This window comes from Panthera tigris, chromosome B1 (assembly GCF_018350195.1).
Source record: "Panthera tigris isolate Pti1 chromosome B1, P.tigris_Pti1_mat1.1, whole genome shotgun sequence".
NCBI classification, from domain to species: domain Eukaryota; kingdom Metazoa; phylum Chordata; class Mammalia; order Carnivora; family Felidae; genus Panthera; species Panthera tigris.
This window is the reverse complement of record NC_056663.1, coordinates 45,703,559-45,723,836: the sequence shown is the minus strand read 5'-3', so window position 1 is coordinate 45,723,836 and position 20,278 is coordinate 45,703,559. Positions and strand designations below refer to the sequence as shown.

The 20,278-nt window shown below is 34.9% G+C and overlaps 1 long non-coding RNA gene across 7 annotated transcripts in view; it reads right to left on the bottom strand.

The window, feature by feature from the left end:
- Positions 1 to 20,278, bottom strand: part of LOC122237905 — a 170,019-nt gene that overhangs the window by 115,047 nt on the left and 34,694 nt on the right. The window lies entirely within an intron of this gene.

Sequence of the window (20,278 nt, the reverse complement as noted above, 5' to 3'; positions counted from 1 at the left end):
AACTCTGGATGGGACTTCAACATACTTGGAAATTATTTTGTATTGTATTTTCAAGTGATTTTGGTCCCATCAAATATACATTTATTAATTGTTTACCATGTGACAAGCAATCAGAATATTAAGAAAAATGAACCATATTTCTTACTTCCAACAAGCTCACAATATAAGTGTGTAAATTAAATGAACAATAGTAAACAAGTCAACTGAGAACTCTGGAAACACAAATAGAGAGGAATGGATTATGCCAGAGTTGGCCATGTGAAGACAGTAGATGCTATAAAACAAATGGGTTTGATCTGGGTCACAAGGACAAGAAGTATGTGTTCATTGGATGAAGTAGGAGAGTCAAGGGACAACATGAGCAATGGCACAAAAATATAAAAGTGCTTGGAACCTTTAGAGAAAGTTAAAGCATGTGGTGCATTTTTGTGTGTGCAGCAGGAAAGTGGGATATCAGGAGATGACTTTACCAGCAATGGTCCTCAACTATGGCTGTGTATTAGAATTCCCACACAACTTTCAAAAAAAATACTCATATCCAGACTCCACTTCCAGACCAAATTATACCTGGAAATCTCAGGGTGGTTGCAGCATGGGCATTTTAAGAGTTCTCTCAGTGGTTTTTGTGTACAAGGTTGAATACCAGTGTATTTGGATCATATTTATCTGATCCAAGATCAGATCCTGAATATTTAATGAGTATTTATTTCTGAGCAGGTAGCCTTACTTTAAGACTTACTTTAAGACAGAAAACTTTATCTGATGACTCAAGAATCTAGCTTTTGCCAAAAGCTATTGTAGTTGTTAAAACACTTCCTAATTCTCTGTAGTAAAGTGAACATCAGGGGGCACCTAGGTGGCTTAGTCAGTTAAGCATCCGCCTCTTGATTTTGGCTCAGGTCATGATCTCACGGTTGGTCGGGCTACTGCAGAGCCTGCTTGGGTTTCTCTCTCTCTCCCCCTCTCTGCCCTTCCCCACTCACATGCATTCTCATTCTCAAAATAAGTAAAGGTTTAAAAAAAAATAAGGGAAAAAAATAAAGTGAACGTCAGAATCAGGATAAGAAATTACTTAAAATTTAAACACACACACACTATTTCCCCAAATCTAGCTCCTACTCAAATATCTAATGACAACAGTAATAAAGAAAGCTCAATGTAGACCATTCTCAACTTCCCTGGATTTACCAAGTCTTCATACACAATCCTAATTTAGAAGTTCTCCAGCTTGCTTTAATTTGATCATTTCAATTTTTATTCATTTAAAAAATATTTATTGCATATCAATTTGTGCCAGGCACTGAGGCAAGTTCTGAAGACACAGCTGTGAATAAGCCAACCCATTTCTGCGCTCACAGAGCTCACAGAGGACTTCATTCTTTCAGTTCACTTCAGCATTTAATTTCATCCTCTAATTCTCAAGCAATACAAATAACTCACAAAAATGTGGGATTTGATTAAAATATGTAATTCTTTTACATCCCCCTTCCTATTTCCCCTCTTCCTTTCATCTTCTTGATTAATCTCTTAGAAAATGCCACTGTCACTAGGTGTCTATCCCTGTGCAAAAATCTCCAATAGATCCCCATGGCTTACTGTGGTGAGTTTGTGGTTGTTTTTTAATTTACTCTTCCATCCCACCCCTTTTTGAGGATTGTTGTTGTGTCAGCTCTTGCTATTGAGATGAGTAGGGCACATTTCCAAGAACTATTAGGATAGATAATAAAATACAGTTTCCTTACACAAACTGCAGCCATGCCTGACCACACAGCCATTCAGCTTTATCAACCCCTGATACAGGAACATTAGTGCACTCAATGTTGTGTACAGAGTTTCTACATCACTGCCTCAAGTCTCTTTCTTCACCCTGCTCTCCCACCTAACAGGTCCCAGTGTTTTTGGCTTCTGCCATTCTCCATCAATTAAATTTTTTTTATTGAAATATTGCTCACATTATTTTCATCTTTATTTACCTCAACTAATCCATAGCTTCTTGAGGAATCAGGTCTGTATTTCATAAAAATGTGTGCATTATTGGTGCACTCAGTCAGTTAAGCATTTGACTCTTGGTTTTGGCTCAGGTCATGATCTTGTGATTTAGGGATTCAAGCCCCACGTTAGACTCTGCACTGGCAGCATAGAGACTGCTTGGGATTCAATCGCTCTCCCTCTCTCTCTACCCCTCCTGCTGTCTCTCATGCTGTCTCTGTCTCTCTCAAAATAAATAAATAAAACTAAAAAAAAAAATGTTTACATTATTCAGGGCACCTGTAAGTTGTGGGCAGCATAGGATGAATGCAAGAGCTTTGGGTTTGGAATCTAACAGACCTTGAGTCAAATCCAGTTTAGAATCTGACAGATTTACAACTCTATGTCTACTAACTTTCCACTAAGGGAACATACCGCAGTGAAGAAATTCATGAGTTGTTCACCAGTTAGAAAAAGAAATCAAGGGCTTTTAAATGGTAGAAAAAAGGTATTAATAGAGGCTATGCTACTTAATCATTGAAGACTAGAATTATGTTAGAACAGAATGAATCCATGTGTCTGGCTCAATTAGTTGAAATAAGTCCTGTTGTGCATGGGTAAAAACAGTGTCTTCAGTTAGGCCCGATAGGGTCTAGAGTACTAAGATCATTCAGATTTCATGTCTTCTATTTGCTTCAGCTGTTTAGAGTGATTTATGAAACATGATAGCGAATTTTGATATCTACTAGGAAAGTGCCACTTTAAGTGGAGAAGAAGAAGAAGCCAAGCTTACTGACACCTTGAACTTGGGAATCTAGCCTCCAGAACTGTGAGAAAATAAAGTTTTGTCATTTAAGCCACTCAGTTTGTGGTGGCTTTGTTATGGCGGCCAAACTAATACAGAATTTGGTACTGTGAAGTAGGGTACTGCTGCTGTAACAAATGGTGGAAGTGGCTTGGAACTGAGTGATTAGGGTAGAGGCTGGAAGGGTTAGAAGAGCACGTTAGAAAAAGCTTAGACTGCCTTGAAAAGACTGTTGGTAGAAATGTAAACATTAAAGGTACTTCTGGTAAGAAATAAGGAACATCTTACTGGAAACCAGAGGAAAGGTGATCCTTATTACAAAGTGGCAAAGAATTTGGCTTATTTGTGTCTTAATGTTTTGTGGAAAGCACAACTTGTAAGTGATGAATTTGTATATTTAGCTGAGGAGATTTCTAAGCAAAGTGTTGAAGGCATGACCTGGTTTCTCCTTGCGGTTTGTAGTAAGATACAAGAGAAAGGAGATAATTTTTTAAATTTTTTAAAATGTTTATTTATTTTTGAGAGAGAGAGTGTGAATGGGGGTCAGGCAGAGAGAGAGAGAGACACAGAATCCAAAGCAGACTCCAGTCTCTGAGCTGTCCACACAGAACTCTACGCAGGGCTTGAACTCACAAATGTGAGATCATGACCTGACCCGAAGTTGGATGCTTAACCAAAGGAGCCACCCTAGAAGATAGATTTAGAGCCTAGAGCCCCTAGAAGATAAATCTCAAAGCTAAAAGGAACCAGAACTTGAGATTTAGAAAATTATCAGCCTAATCATTATGGTTTTAATTTGCATTTCCCTAGTGGACAATGATGTTGAATGTCTTTTCATGTGTTTATTTTTCATCAGTTTATCCTCTTAACTGAAATGAAATGTCTATTCATGTCCTTTGCCATGTTCTAATTGGATTTTGTTTGCTGTTTTCTTGTATTTTTTGTTTTATTGTTGCATTTTAAGAGTTATTATCTTAAATATTTGTTCTTTGTTAGACATATGGCTTACACATATTTTCATCTACTTGAAGGATCTTTCAAGAAGAAAATGAGTTTAATTTTGATGAAGTCCAATTTAATTTCTCCTTTTATGGATCATCGAGTCTATGGATCTTCAAGTCACTTTGTGTCAAGTTTATTTTTTCCTAGCCTTAAATCCTAAAGATTTTTCTCGTATACTTTCTTTTCTGAAAGTTTTATATTTTTCTGTTTTCATTTTAGTCCATGATCCATTTTGAGTTAATTTTTGCATGAAGTGTCAGACTTTGGTTGAATTTCATTCCTTTGCCTATGGATGTCCACTTACTGCAATATTATTTGTATTAAATGGTTATCTTTTCTCCATTAAATCACCTTTGCCCCTTTGTGAAAAATCAGTTAGTCATATTTGGGGCTATTTCTTGGTTCACTTTGTGTTCTATTGATCCATGTGTTGGTCCCTATGCCAATCACATACTGACTGGATTAGTGTGACTATCTAATAAGTCTTAAAATCAGGTAGACTGAATCCTTTGACTTTACTCTTCATTTGAAAGCTTATTTTAGCTACACTCAAGTTATTTTGCATTTCCATACACAATTTAGAATAGTCTTACCTAAACATACAAAAATTTTTTCTGAGATTTTGGTAATAGTTGTATTAAACCTTCATATCGATTTAAAGAAGCTTGACATCTTTACTATGCTGAGTCTTCCAACACATAACACAGTATGTCTCTTCCTTTATTTAGATATTCTTTAATTTCTTTCATTAGCATTATGTAGTTTTCAGGATACAAGTCTCATACATGGTTTGCTAGAATTATACTAAAGTATTTAGTTGTTTAAGTGACTATAAATGGTATTTCATTTTTAATTCCAGTATCCATGTGTTTGCTACCAGTATATAGAAACACTATTTTTTATGCTTATCTTGTATCCTGCAATCTTCCTCAACTTAACCATGTGTAGATATCTTGTTATCTACACATAAAAGGCAGTTTATTTCTTCCTTTCTAATCTCTTGGTTTTTACTTCCTCTTCTTGCTTTATTACACTGGCTAGAACCTCCAATACCATATTTAATAAGAGTGGATATCCTTGGCTTGTTCCTGATCTTAGGGGGATCCTGTATCCCTGGAATAAATCCCACTTGGTCACAGGTATAATTCCTATTATAAACTGCTGGTATCTATTTGTTAATATTCAGTTAAAGATTTTGCTGTTTGTATTTATGACATATGTCGCTCTGTAGTTTTTATTTTTTTGTACTTGGGATCTGGTTTCTTCTGGTCAGATTAATCCTAGTTTCATAAAATAAAATGAGAAGTGTTTCTTTCTCTTCTATTTTCTGGAAATGGTTCTTTAATAGTTTGCCACAATTCTCCCATGAAACCATCTAGCCTAGAGGATATTTGGGGTGGACGGGGTTGGGGGATTATTAAATAGTGAATTCAATGTGTTAATAGTTATAGGGCTATTAAAATTATCTGTTTCGTATTTGTAAGTTGTGGTAGTTTATGTTTTCTGAGGAATTAGTCCTTTTCATCTAATTTGTTAAATTCATGCATGTAAAATTATTTCTAATAGTTCTTTATTATCATTTGAATGTCTGCAAGTTCTCTAATGACATCCTGTTTCATTCTTGACATTAGAAATTTGTTTTGCTAGAATTTTGTCACTTTTATGGATATTTTCAAAGAGCCAGTTCTTTGTTTCATTGGTTTTATCTATTGCTCCTCTGTTTCAGTTCCATTTATTTTTGCTCTTATCACTATTATTTCTTTCCTTCTACTTGTTTTGGTTTATTTTGATTTTCATTTTCTAGATTCTTCAAGTGAATGCATAGATTATTGATTTGAGACTTCTCTTCTTTTCTAAAGCATTCATTTAATGCTATCGCTCCCCTTCTCTGCACTGCTTTTGCTGTGTCACACATTTTTAATACGCATTTTCATTTTCATGCAGTTCACCATGTTTTGATTAATCTTCAGACTTGTATTCAGCCCATAGATTATTTAGAAGTGTGTTGTTTAGTTTCCAAATGTTTATAGATTTTTCTGTTATCTTTTTGTTATTGATTTCTACTTTAATTCAATTGTTAGAAAACACTCAATCTGAGGGTTTTTTTTCCTTTAACTTTGATGAGGTTGGATTTATGTTCCAAATATGGTTTATTTTCTATGACAGTGGATTACATCCCCTTCATTCATGGTATTGAGTTCTATATGTATGATGATTTTCTGTCTAATTGTTCTATTAATTATTGAGAGAAGGAGGTTGATTTCTTCAAATATATTTGTGGTTTTTATCTATGCTTGAAGTTCTATCAGCTTTTTAAAAATATACCTTATTTTTTAGAGCGGTTTTAGATTCACAGCAAAATTGAGTAAAAGTACAGAGATTTCCCATCTATCCCCTGTACACACAACATGTACAGCTTCCCCCATTAGCAACATTGTCCACCACAGCAGTGCATTTTTTATAGTCAATGAAACTGCATTTTATAGTCAATGATACTGCATTGACATATTATAGCCCAAAGTCCATAGTTTACATATAATTACATATAATATCAAACATTTTTAGTTGTACTTAGAAGAAATAGAGAAAAATATGTCTAATTTATCTTCCCAGAGTGGAAATCCCATGTAATATTTTTAGAACATAAAAATTCATGCAAAAATCCATGGAAACAAAATATAAAAAAAAAATTTTAATGTATTTATTTATTTTGAGACAGAGTGGGGGAGGTGCAGAAAGAGTGGGAGACAGAGTGAACCTTAAGCATACTCCTCACTGTCAGTACAGAGCCCCAATGTGGGGCTCAAACTCACAAACCGTGAGGGCATGACCTGAGGCAAAATCAAGAGTTGCCACTTAACCAAAGAGTCACCTCAAAACTTATAAATAAAGACAAGACTAGTATTACAGTATTCTTCTTATCTCAGGCTCCAATGTAGCCCCATTACAGCACTGTTATTGATCCTATCTATATTTAAAAACTTATAATTTACTTTCATATAACAAAGAAAACAACAACCAGTGGCTTAAATCAGAAAAAAATTAAATTCTTTCTTGAATAGAGGAAGTCTTGAATCAGCAGCTCTAGGCTGGAAAAGAGCTACATGGCACTATTAGAAATTTGGACTCCTCCCTGTTTATTACAACATTTTCAGCTTATGGCTCCCTTTTCAAGGTCATCTTGCAGTTATGCATAACTGTGTTGAGGAAGAAGGAGGAAGAAAAGCACAGACAGACAGAAAGGCACAGAATTTTCCTGGTAAAGATTCACCCCTTTGCATTTCTAACTGGCGAAGAATGTTGAGAATATAGTCTTTTATTCTACATTGCAATGTGCTCAGCTAAAAGTCAAGGTTCTCTATCTAATGAAGAAGACACCAGATGTTAGGGGAAGGATTAGCAATCTCTACCATACATTCAAGATCTTATTAGATCCCAAAGTCTGAAGGAGGCTGACCCAATCCCTATTTATTTCCTGATTCCATAAATATTAGAATAGCAATAATAATAAATGGCAATAATTTTCTTAGGAGGAAAACTGCAAAGTCAAACGCACCAAGTATACATGCAAAAATTCTACGGTACTTGCATATTGAGAACTGTTGGAAAATACCAGCACTAACCAACAGATCCTTCCTTCCCACCCTCTTCATAAGGCTGACTTGGAAGTTCTCACTTATCATCCTGATCAATATGAATGGGTGATATTTTAGATCTAATTCACTGATACAAAGGGCATAGGCTTTATTTTCTCCCATGTCAGTCCCATCGCTCTGGATATCTAAGAGGGAAGTTCTCAACGGCAGTCAGGATACTATAGTTGATATCAATATATTTGCATTTCCTGAGCTTAAAGTCCCTCAGTTCTCACAGCTGACAGCTGTATAGAGGTGACTATAAAGTTTTCCAGTGCAGTTCATCAGTCCTAGAGCAGCATAGCTATTTGAAGAAGAGCCACATATTGTAAGAATTTTGAACAAGACCAATAGTTTTGTTCTGTTTTGTTTTTTGCGTCACCCAAAACAGTGCAATATCAGTATGGGAGCTCCAAGGGCTGAAAAGCAGCCACATTAAATTGTTAAATGAAAACTCATAAAGCCATAAATGTGCAATAGAGGATTTTTTTGTTTCAAAGCCAGAAATAAATAAATAAATAAAACCACATTAAAACTATAAAGCACACATGGAGTAAAACATATCATTTTAGTTTTCCTTACATATATATATATATATATATATATATGTGTGTGTGTGTGTGTGTGTGTGTGTGTATATACACACACACATATATATATATACACACAAATATACATATATATATACATATATATACATATATGTGTATAATTTATAGATTTCATGTAACAAAGCTTCACTAAAGATAAATCAGAAAATATTTTAGTATACTTCAATTTGTGAGAGCAAGGGCAGAAAAAAAAAAAAAAGGAAATAAGAGTGGAAGAGACCCTGTCAATTGGAAAACACTATCCAGCTGTTAGGAATAGCATCCTGGTGTCTCCATAATGTAAGTGCTAAGCATGTGCTACTATCTCTCAGAGAGATGAAGATATTTCCCTGACATTGTACATTTGAAATGTGTGAGAGTGGGGGCTCAAACAGATCTAAACATTCTAACTGCAGAAAAACATGCTGCTGCCCATGTATGAGGACACAGAAGGCATGAAGAGAAGGAAAGCAAAAGCCACAACTTTTGCTGGTCAGTGCTAGAGACCAGCAGACAGTCAGATGTGAGGGCAGCTTAAGGGCCCCAAGTATTCATAAATCACCGATGTCAAGCTCTGCTATCCAGTAAGGATCTCAAACTTTCTTTCACCTCCTATCACTTTTTTTTTTTTTTGGAAATGTGACATTCCTGTGTACTTACTATTCATAATTCTTCAATTCTGTTCTATGCTTAAGCTGCATTAAATACCCACAGTGGTGAATTAGGAGAAAATTGTCCACAGGATTAAACAAAAATGGCCATATCTATTTAACCTAAAGAGAAAATTAAATGAAGTTAAGGTCTCTTTCCTCTTCAAGGCTGATGCTTTCTCACCCTAATTTATGGGGAAGAAGGAAAAACCCATTCTGCACCCAACTCCACCCATAAAATGACTTACACCATACAGACATTGGAGGGGCCAATAATTGGCCAATTTGCCTTTGGAGAGTTTCCAACTCTCCCTCTCAGACCTGCTCACTTCTATTTACTAAGTGCTCTCAGTGTGTCAGTCACTTGTTCCAGGACACTCCTGAAATGGTATTGCATGCCCCTCCACTCTAATTTTCCCTTTATCTCTATTTTATAATTCCCAAAATAGTTTTGTAATTCTTTAGCAACTCGTTAGTATTGAATATTCTTATGAGAGATGTCATATTTAACAAGAGAACCTGGGAAAGAAAATCTCTTAATCCAAAGTTAACACCTGCTGGTAAACAAAATATTGTGGAGAAAATAGGTAGAGATGTAGGGACTTCCAGCCACTCCCCAGGGACTTCTGCCAGGATGAACCTACTTCCAAGGGCAAAATCAGGAGACACCTCACTATCAACAGCTTGCTGACAGTCCTTACAACTTGAAAGAAACACATGGAACACGGTCATAGTCTTTATTCTGAAGCTCTACTGGATTATCTGGATAATCCAAAGACCAAGGGACTGAAGATGAAAAAGGAGGTAATTTTCCAATGGGAAGAAGTGTCAACAGCTACAATCCTAGCCTCCTGGACTCCAGGAGATCTCTTTTGTGTTCCACATTGCCATTCAAGATGGCATAAGTAGTAAGAGAATTTATGTGGCATATCAGAAGCTTGAAGTAAAGTATAAAATGAAAAGTAAGGGCACCTGGGTGGCTCAGTCGGTTGAGTGTCCAAATGCAGATTTCAGCTCAGGTCATGATATCACAGTTCATGGGTTCGAGCACCTTGTTGGGCTCTGACAGTATAGAGCCTACTTGGGATTCTCTCTCTCTTCTCTCTCTCTCTCTCTCTGCCGCTTGCCACCCTTTCTCAAAATACATAAATAAACATTTTTCAAAAATAAATAAAATAGTAAAGCAATTCTAAATTTTTCATGGAACTAGAAAAGACCCTGAATAGCCAAAGTAATATTGAAAAAGAAAAGCAAAGCTGAAGGCATCACAATTCTGGACTTTAAGCTGCATTAAAAGGCTATAACCATCAAGACAGTATGGTACTGGAGCAAAATCAGACACATAGATCAATGGAACAGAATAGAGAACCCAGAATGGGACCCACAAATGTATGGCCAACTAATCTTCAACAAAGCAGGAGTATCCAATGGAGAAAAGACAATCACTTCAGCAAATGGTACTGGGAAAACTGGACAGTGACATGCTGAAGAATGAAATTGGAACATTTTATTATACCATACACAAAAATAAATTCAAAATGGATGAAATACCTAAATGTGTGACAGGAAACCATTAAAATTCTACAGAAGAAAATAGGTAGCAACCTCTTTGACCTTGGTCAGAGCAACTTCTTACTAGACATGTCTCAGGAGGCAAGAGAAACAAAAACAAAAATGAACAATTGGGACCTTATCAAGATAAATAGTTTCTGCACAGCAAAGGAAAACAATCAACAAAACTAAAAGGCAACAAACAGAATGGAAGAAGATATTTGCAAATGATATATCAGATAAAGGGTTAGTATCCAAAATGTATAAAGAACTTATCAAACTCAACACCCAAAAAACAAATAATCCAGTGAAGAAATGGGCAAAAGACATGAATAGACACTTTTCCAAAGAAGACATCCAGATGGCCAACAGACACATGAAAAAATGCTCAACATCACTCATCATCAGGAAAAAGCAAATAAAATCCACAATGAGATACCACCTCACTTGTAAGAATGGCTAAAATTAATTCAGGAAACAATAGATGCTGGCAAGGATGTGGAGAAAGGGGAACACTTTTGCACTGTTGGTGGGAACACAAACTGGTGCAGCCACTCTGGAAAACAGTATGGAGGTTCCTCAAAAAGTTAAAAATAGAAGTACTCTATGAGCCAGCAATTGCACTACTAGGTATTTATCCAAAGGATACAAAAATGCTGATTTTAAGGGACACATGCACCCCAATGTTTATAGCAGCACTATCAACAATAGCAAAGTATGGAAAGAGCCCAAATGTCTGTCGACTGATGAATGGATTAAGATGTGATATATGTAAACAACAGAATACTACTTGGTGATCAAAAAGAATGCAATGTTACCATTTGCAACAACGTGGATGGAGGTGGAGTGTATTATGCTAAGCAAAATAAGTCAGTCAAAGAAAGACAAATATGATTTCACTTATAGGTGGAATTTAAGAAACACAGCAGATGAACAGCAGGGAAGGGAAGGAAAAATGAGATAAAACAGAGGGAGACAAACCATAAGAGACTCTTAAATACAAAGAACAACCTGAGGGTTGCTAGAAGGGAGGTAGGTGGGTGGGCTATATGGGTGATGGGCATTAAGGAGGGCACTAAGTTTTATATGTAAGTGATGAACCACTAGGTTCTACTCCTGAAACTAATACTACACTGTATGTAAAGTAACTTGAATTTTAAAAAATAAATTTAAAAATAAATAAATAAATAAATAAATAAATAGCAAAGCAATATATTCAGTTACAACACTGTAAGTAATCCAATTGAAGAAACAGTTCTTTCCTTTGTTTGCATTTACTCTCTAAGATGCCATCAGATATCTGTGACATGGTCATAAGATTTGGAACCAAGGAGATTAATTCACTAAAAGGGGGGAAAGGTATTTATCTTCAGAAATGTTAATAAAAATAGGTTGAAATGTTGAGTATCATTCTTTCAAATAAACTAACATTATAAATCTCTTTCAATGTGTCTTATCCTCTTTAAAATAATTCACCGGGAAAGAATGATATCTCCTCATGCTTTGAATGGGTTTAATTCTCCTCATTTGTCTCCTGACTCTCAGCTGCAAAACAAAAGATATTAAAGACCAAGGTAGGAAGTGACGTTCTTACATAAAATGGTATTTTTGGTTTATTCAAAATGTTGCCCAATCTAGAAGACATCATAATCCCAGAACAGTTGCCAAATTAGGAAACAGTTCTGGGTTGTCCTGTCATTTGATATTTTCTCAACTTCTCTATTTTCCAGCCTTAGAATTCATTTGGGTTTTCATCAAATTTGAAGAATTATCAAGAAGCCAGGATTAAGAAACCTAGTGTAGGTAGATTGTCTGTTCCTCAGAATATGGGCAACCCCTACTAAAAGTTGATTCTCATAACTTTTTGGTGGGGAGGGGGTTGGGGGGAGACCAAATTGAATAATTTCTTTATTAAAAAAAAAGTACTCAAGACTTTGAGATTGTACTGTCTCTGGCTGAATTATAAAGGCTTTTATAATGCAATGTCCTTTAATGTTGACAACATTAACAATTATTTTTACATCTTACTTAAATTTCCTGAATTTTTTTCTAACTTTATCAGATATAATTGCATGTAACTTTGTGTAAGCTTGAGGTGTAAAATGTGATTATTTGATACATGTATATATTACTAAATGTTTACCACAATAAGGTTATGTAACACATCCTTCACCTTGCATAATTACCATTTTCTTTTTGTTGTTATGGTGAAAACATTAAAGCTCTACTCTCAGGACAACATTAAAATACAGCACAGGGTTAGCTGCAGTTACCATGATGCACCTTAGATTCTGGGAACTTACTCATCCTATAAGTGAAAGTTCATACCCTTTGACCAACATCTCACCATTTCCTCTGTCCCCAGCCCCTGGCAACCACCATTCTACTATTGGTTTCTATGAGCTCGATATTATTAAATTCCACACATGAGATTATACAGCTGATATTAAGAGTTAGGAACCCCCATGCATAGCCAAAACAAACTCTTAGCTAAAAATACATATATTTGCACAGAAAAAGAATATTTACTAAAAGATATTCATTCTTCACTTAAAGTTTAAAGCATTAAATATAAAAAAAACTAAAATTCATGTGCCCTAAAATATGAAATAGATTTTAAAAAGCCAAAAATCCTACTGTATTGAATCATATAAGTCAGTGGAATAATCCAAAAGCAATTACTTTCTCAAATCAGAAACACTACTTTAGCAACATGGTCTCTGATTCAATATTTGGTGGGGATTCATGCCTATATGCATGAGTGCTGCTGAGCCAGTATGATCCAAGCACTTTAAAAACCTCTTATATTTTCAGATGTAGGCTGGCTGTGTGGACTCAAGTAGGAGCCATGAGAATTGCTCTGACAATTAGAAGTAGAAGAACAGAGAAAGTTTGATAAACTAAAGCTCAGAAAATTTTTATGATTCAAAATGATGACATATTTTAAGGTAGAAATCAATCATGTAGATTTCATTTCTAGATTTCTAAGAATAGATGCAGAAGAGGATGCCAGGTGTGGATGGAGGCCCCCTTCTTTCCACGGATTACCAAGCAAAGCAGCTTATTGAAAAGCAGCGGCCAACACAGAGACAGAGAAGAATAGTGTCCTACGGTTCACAAATATGTGTTCAGCAATAGGCACTCTAAGCTAACAAAAAAATGGCTGAAGATTTCTGGAGAAATCTCAGAATACTTCATGGCAAAACTAAGTCTGTGAAGGTTAATAAGAGATGTCAGAAAAGAATCAAAAGCGAAGAATCTAGAATTCTGAAAATGCATCAACAGCCAAAGTCACTAAGATGTTATTGACTTCAGTGACTGAAAGGGAATTGACATTTGGGGAGCATCTCTGATGCAAGACAAGATACAAGATGCTTTAAACATTGTTTCTTTTAATTTTAACGGCCCTGTGAAGTAGGTATTATTAACCTTCGAGGCCACAAAGTTTATTAATAAGTTATAAAGTCAGGATTCAAATCCAAGCCAGTGACATTCCAAATCCTAAGCATTCTCATTGCATTGCTCTACTTATGTGGAAAAAGCAGCAGGCACTTGAAAGCTGGTAAAATTAAGTTAGGTAAATTACAGATGCATCCATGCTTTCATACATAATTCTGCTCATATAATTTACTTTACACACCTACTTGCAGAAGTCCAAAATATCATTCACAAAGTTATTTAGTATTGCATTATTTGTAATAGTAAATGTCTGGAAAAACACAAAATGTCTTCTGTCAAGGGAGTGATTGAATAAGACATGATGTATTTGTATGTTGAATTAGTATGCAGTAACATAAAAAGAATGCCAAAGACAATGAGAAAGAATGAAATATGGCCCTTTGTAGCAACATGGATGGAACTGGAGAGTGTTATGCTAAGTGAAATAAGCCATACAGAGAAAGACAGATACCATATGGTTTCACTCTTACGTGGATCCTGAGAAACTTAACAGAAACCCATGGGGGAGGGGAAGGAAAAAAAAAAAAAAGAGGTTAGAGTGGAAGAGAGCCAAAGCATAAGAGACTCTTAAAAACTGAGAACAAACTGGGGGTTGATGGGGGGTGGGAGGGAGGGAAGGGTGGGTGATGGGTATTGAGGAGGGCACCTTTTGGGATGAGCACTGGGTGTTGTATGGAAACCAATTTGACAATAAACTTCATATATTGAAAAAAAATAAAAATAAAAAAAATAAAAATAAAAAATAAATAAAAGGCACAAAAAAAAAGAATGCCAAAGATAAGTATATGCTTACATGGGAAAATCTCTAGAAAAAACACCATTAATTAAAAATTAATTAATACAAATAAATATATTAATACATTAATTAATATAATTAATTAATATTAATTAATTCTATACAGAGCACTGTATATAGCATGCTAACATTTGTGTGAGGAAGGAGAGGAAGTAATAATACACATATATACTATATTATTTATATGTAAATATAAATATATACACTTACAAAGATATTCATCAGAAGAAACAGCCAAAAACTAAAAAAAGAAATGGTTATATAGAAGTGGTAAAGGGATATGGGGCTCAGGGACAAAAATAGAAACTAAATTTATTTGATCTTGTAATTTACTTTTTAACTGTAAATCTGGGTGCTCAATATCACTAATCATTAGGAAACTGCAAATCAAAACCACAATGAGATATCACCTCATAATGGTTAGGATGGCTATTATTACATAAAATGACAATAGCTGGCAAAGATGCAGAGAGACTGGAATCCTTGAACACTGTTGATCAGAATGCAAAATAGTTCAACCTCTAAGAAAAACATGGAGGTTCCTCAAAAAATTATAAATGGAACTACCGTCTGATCTACCAATCCTACCTCCAACTATATAAGCAAAATAATTGAAATCAGGATTTCAAAAAGATATTGGCACTCTCATGTTCATTGCAGTATTATTCACAATAGTCAAGATATGGAAACAATTTAAGTGTCTATGGACAGATGAATAAAGAAAATGGAATATACGCATACAATAGAATATTCAACCTTCAAAAAGAAGTCAATCCTACTATATGCAACAACATGGATAAAGCCTGAAGACATTATGTGAAGTAAAATGAGCCAGATACAGATGGAAAAACACTGCATGATTTTACTTATATAATGTATCTAAAATAGAAACACAAAAGGAAAATGGTGATTGCCAGGGGGTGGGGGGAGGTAAAATTGGAAGTTGTTATTCAATGGATATAAGATTTCAGTATACAAGATGAATAAATTGTAGAGATCTGCTTTATAAGAGTGTGCCTATAATTAACAATATGGCATTGTACACTTAAAAATTGGTTGAGAAGGCAGATCTTATGTTAAGTGCTCTTGCCACAATTAAAAAAAAAACCCTGATAATCCTATTTTAAAAAATAAGTACAATAACAACCTTAAACTTTGTTCTGTAGTTTAATTTCAGTGTTAATATTTATTATTTTGATACTTGTGAACATTGTATTACGCTACAAATAAATAATTATTTCAACATTATATGCGTGATTTCAATGTATGGAAAAAGAGACACAATCATACAAAGTTCATAAATAAGTAAATTTTCTGCTGTGTTGAAGAAAATTATGTAAACTCATGATTTTTAGAAAAATAGTGTATCCTTGAAAGGATATGCCATACAGCAAAAGCAACACTAAGAGGGAAATTTATAGCTTATATTTAAAAAGAACATGGGTTATAAATGAAGAATTTAACTTAAAGAACTAGAAAAAGAAGAAAAAACTAAGCTCAAAGCTTGCAGAAGGAAGAACATAATTAAAGTGGAGATTAATAAAATAGAGAATTGAAAAATAGAGAAAAACAATGAAAACAAGATCCTTATTTTTTCAAAAAGATAACAAAATTAACCATCTTTAGCTGAATTCACTAAAAAGACTAGAGTAAATAAAATCAGAAATTAAAGTAGCTTACATTATTACTGACTTACAGAAATAAAAAGGTTTATAACCTAAAAGCAAATGTACAAATTCCTGTACACACACAATCTACTAAGACTGAATCATCAAGAAATGGAAAATCTGAACAGACCAGTAAGGAACAAAAATATTGAATCAAAACCTCCCAAAAAAGAAAAGTTCAGGACCAGATGGCTTCACTGGTGAATTCTACCAAACACTTAAAGAAGAATTGACACAACCTCAAACTCTTCTAAAAAATTGAAAGGGAGGTAACACTTCCTAATTCTTACTATGAGGTCCGCATTATCTGGATTTAAAAGCCAAAGACACTACAAGAAAAGAAAACTACATACTAATATTATCTATGAGTATGAATCCAAACATCTTCAAAAAAAATACTAGCAACGCAAATGCAACAGCATGTTAAAATGGTATACCATTGACCAATAGGGATTTATACCTGGAATGCATAGTTGGTTCAACATACACAAATCAATGTAAAATGCCACATTAACAGAAAAAAAAATCCCATATGATTATCTCACTTGATGCAGAAAAAGCATTTAAGAAATTCAACAACTTTTCATGATAAAAACTTTCAACAAATGAGAAATTGAAGGAAACTACCCTAATGGAATAAAAGTCTTATATGAAAAACCGATAGCTAACATCATACTCAATGGTGAAAGTCTGCAATTTTTCCCTCTAAGACTGGAAATAAGACAAAAAAAAAAAAAAATGCCTACTTCTACTTAATGTAGACCTGGAAGCCCTAGCCAGAGAAATTAGTCAAGAAAAGTAAAGAAAAGGCATCCAAATTGGGAAGGAAGAAATAAAATCATTTCAGTTCACAGATGCCATGATCTTATATGTAGGAAACATTAAGATTAAAACAAACACACACAAAACCAAACAACTGTTAGAACTAATAAACTAGCTCAGCAAAGTTGCAGGATACAAAATCAACATGTAAAAATCAACTGCATTTCTACATACTAAAAATGAACAATCTGAAAAGAAAAAAACATTTTCAAGGGTATCCAAAATAATTGAAAACAGTGACTCAAACATGTAGTTATATATCCATGTTCATAGCAGCATTATTCACAACATCCAAAAGCTGAAAGCAATCCAAACATATGTTAAAGGATGAATAGATAAACAAAATATGGCATATACATGTGTATATATGTATATATTGTAGTATATATACATATATATTATATATAATACAGTACATATTGTATATGGTATATATAATGGAATATTATTCAACCCTAAAAAGGAAGAAACTCTGGCACATTCTACAACATGGATGAGTCTAGATGACATTATACTAAGTGAAATAAACCCAGTCACAGAAGGATAAATATTGTAATTTCACATTTATGAGGTTTCTAGAGTAGCCAAATTCTAGGAGCATGGTTGCCAGGGGCTTGGGGAAAGGGGAAAGGGAGAGTTAGTGTTTAGTGGTAGGGAGTTTCTGTTTGGGAAGATGAAAACAAGTTCTAGTGATGGATGGTGGTGATGGCTGCATAACAATGTGAATGTACTTAATGCCACTTAACTGTATGCTTTAAAATGGTTAAAATAATCAATTTTATGTTATGTATATTTTACCACAATTTAACAAAATAGCTCATTGGTGATGCTGAGTACTTCATGTTGCATCATATTTGGAGTCACAAAATGACTAGTTGTTTCATTATTCATAATGATGATAATCAGATTTCTCCATTTTTCCCCTTACAGTTGGGAAATAATCCATGTGGTAGTATTTCTAACACCATCAACATTTAATATATGATGCATATATCTATATATGTGTGCTCATGTGTATGCATGCATGTATATATATGATACAAATATAGCAAAATATTTCCAATTGTTTGATTCAGGTGGTGGGCATATGGGGGAGTAACTGTACTGTTTTTCCCACTTTCATATATTTAAAATTGTTGGAATTAAATGCTGAAAATGCAAGAGGTTATCTAAATTGTATTAAACAATTAAAGAGGGCTTTGATAATCTCCACTACCAATAGCTTTCCATCCACGTTTTCCTAGTATACATGGATTTGACTGTTACAAGCTGGTAATGCTTGTACCTGTAATCTGTGATGAAGGTGATGTTTTTCTTCCCACTAGATTATAAGCAACTTGAATATAGCAACAGAATTTTTTGTTCTTTTTGTCACTCCCTTATAGTACCTATGCATACACATGACTCATGAAAATTGCAGGAGGGAGGTGACAGATTACAAAATATGCCACAGTTCTCTACTCTGTCCTTTATCCATCCCCCTTTGCAATGTGACTTTACAGGACTTCCCAGCAAGAGGCAGAACCTATCCCCTAATCCTTTGTATCTTTGCTGTACTTGCTTTGATCATAGAATGTGGTAGAAATGAAGGTGTACCAGTCCTGAGCCTACTACTCAAGAGGTCTTGCATACTTCATTGTCTTTCAGAACCCTTTCGACTGCCATGGAAACTGACATAGGCTAGCCTGCTGTGTATTAAAAGATACTTGCTCTACTGTCCTTAATATCTCAGCTAATAGGCAGCCTTAGAAGGAAAGCCTTCTGGCTGACCAGAAGCTGACCACAGCTGCATTACTGAACCAAGCTGGGAGCAGAATTGCCAACCCACAGAACTGCAAGTTAGTGTTTGTAGTTTTAAGTCGCTCTGTTTGAGATGGTGTTTTACATAGAGAAAGATAACTAATGCAAGGGACAAAGGGGAGAGATTTAGGAAAAGAAGAGGAAGAAGTGGTCAGGAGGGGAAAAACAAAAGGGCCTGAGCACATGAATAAGATTTTTCATGGAAGTCCTGAATGCTGTATTTTTTAATCAGGGCTGCTGTTGCACTGGTAGCATTCTGCAAAGTCACAAAAGTTATGTTGCATTTCTTCTATTTTATTAACCTTCAGATTTGAAATATCCACACAGATAAAAGAGGTAATTATATTTCAGGAGAAATGTCTTCACTTGCTATTAGTTCATATGCACAGAAGCAGCATCGATCTTCCAGCAACGGTAGCTACTTAGTCTTTTCTAGCACTTTTCTCTTTGATTAAGCCCATACCAGAACAGCGTTGCTTTCTTGTGCCTATTAGAATACTGGTGCTTTACTTTTTTAAGGCTGTTGACAATATCAACTGAGGTAATTTTTTTTCAGAGAGATAATAATCAGGTTCCTGAAGCCACATGGATTCTGGACTCCAATCTGAAGCTCCTAATTTCTTCCTTTACCCTCACCATATACTTCCTCTGAGCATGTGTGTGTGTGTGTGTGTGTGTGTGTGTGTGTGTGTGTATTAGGAAATTAATGATGAACATTTTCCAGTGAAAAATACTGACAAAGACCAGAAAAAAAAAACTTATCAGTGTCAAAACTTAGAAAAGAGATATTTATGTAACCCGCCATTGGAATGTGTTGATACTGTGCAAGAGCCTCAAAGAATATCTATGGACAGAGATTAAGAAAAAAGTAGAAGAGGTAAAATAAAAGAGATATCAAACCCAAGGATCACTAAATTGCTTGCCCCTCTGCTAAGCATTTTGAAAAACTTGAAGAAGGCTGGGAATGAAGAGGATGTGCAGGGCAGAGATGCTTATGTTATAAGAAAAGACTGGAGAGAAACAGAAGAAAAGTGGGATAGAGACATCTGGCCTGATTTTGCTTCTGACCTCATTTTGGCTTCAGCCACCTTTCTCTTAGATATTGATTTTTGCATTCAGTGGACTGTTCTGATAGATCAAAATAAAATTATTAATGCCAACAAATTTAATTATACTTATCAGTATTCCTCTGACCCATCAAGCAGCCAAGCTTGGGTAGTCAGTGAATGCACTTCCGTGGCCTTCCCCACCCCTCCTTCACTCCAAGGTAAAAAGGGCTGGAGGAGACCAATAGTTCTCAACACACATATACAGGAGAATTTCTCTAGATATTTTCATAAACAAGGTACAAATCTTTGAGGGTAGGGTCTGATAACCTGGATTCAGAAAACTCCCCCAGTTAATTTTCCTATGGCCATCCAGATTTTAGTTCATGACCAGATTTTTGGAAACTGCTGGACAAGATGAAATTAAAGTCAAGATTCTATGATAATTGTATTTGTAGAGCTTTTGGTAGAGTAAGTTAATTTCTGT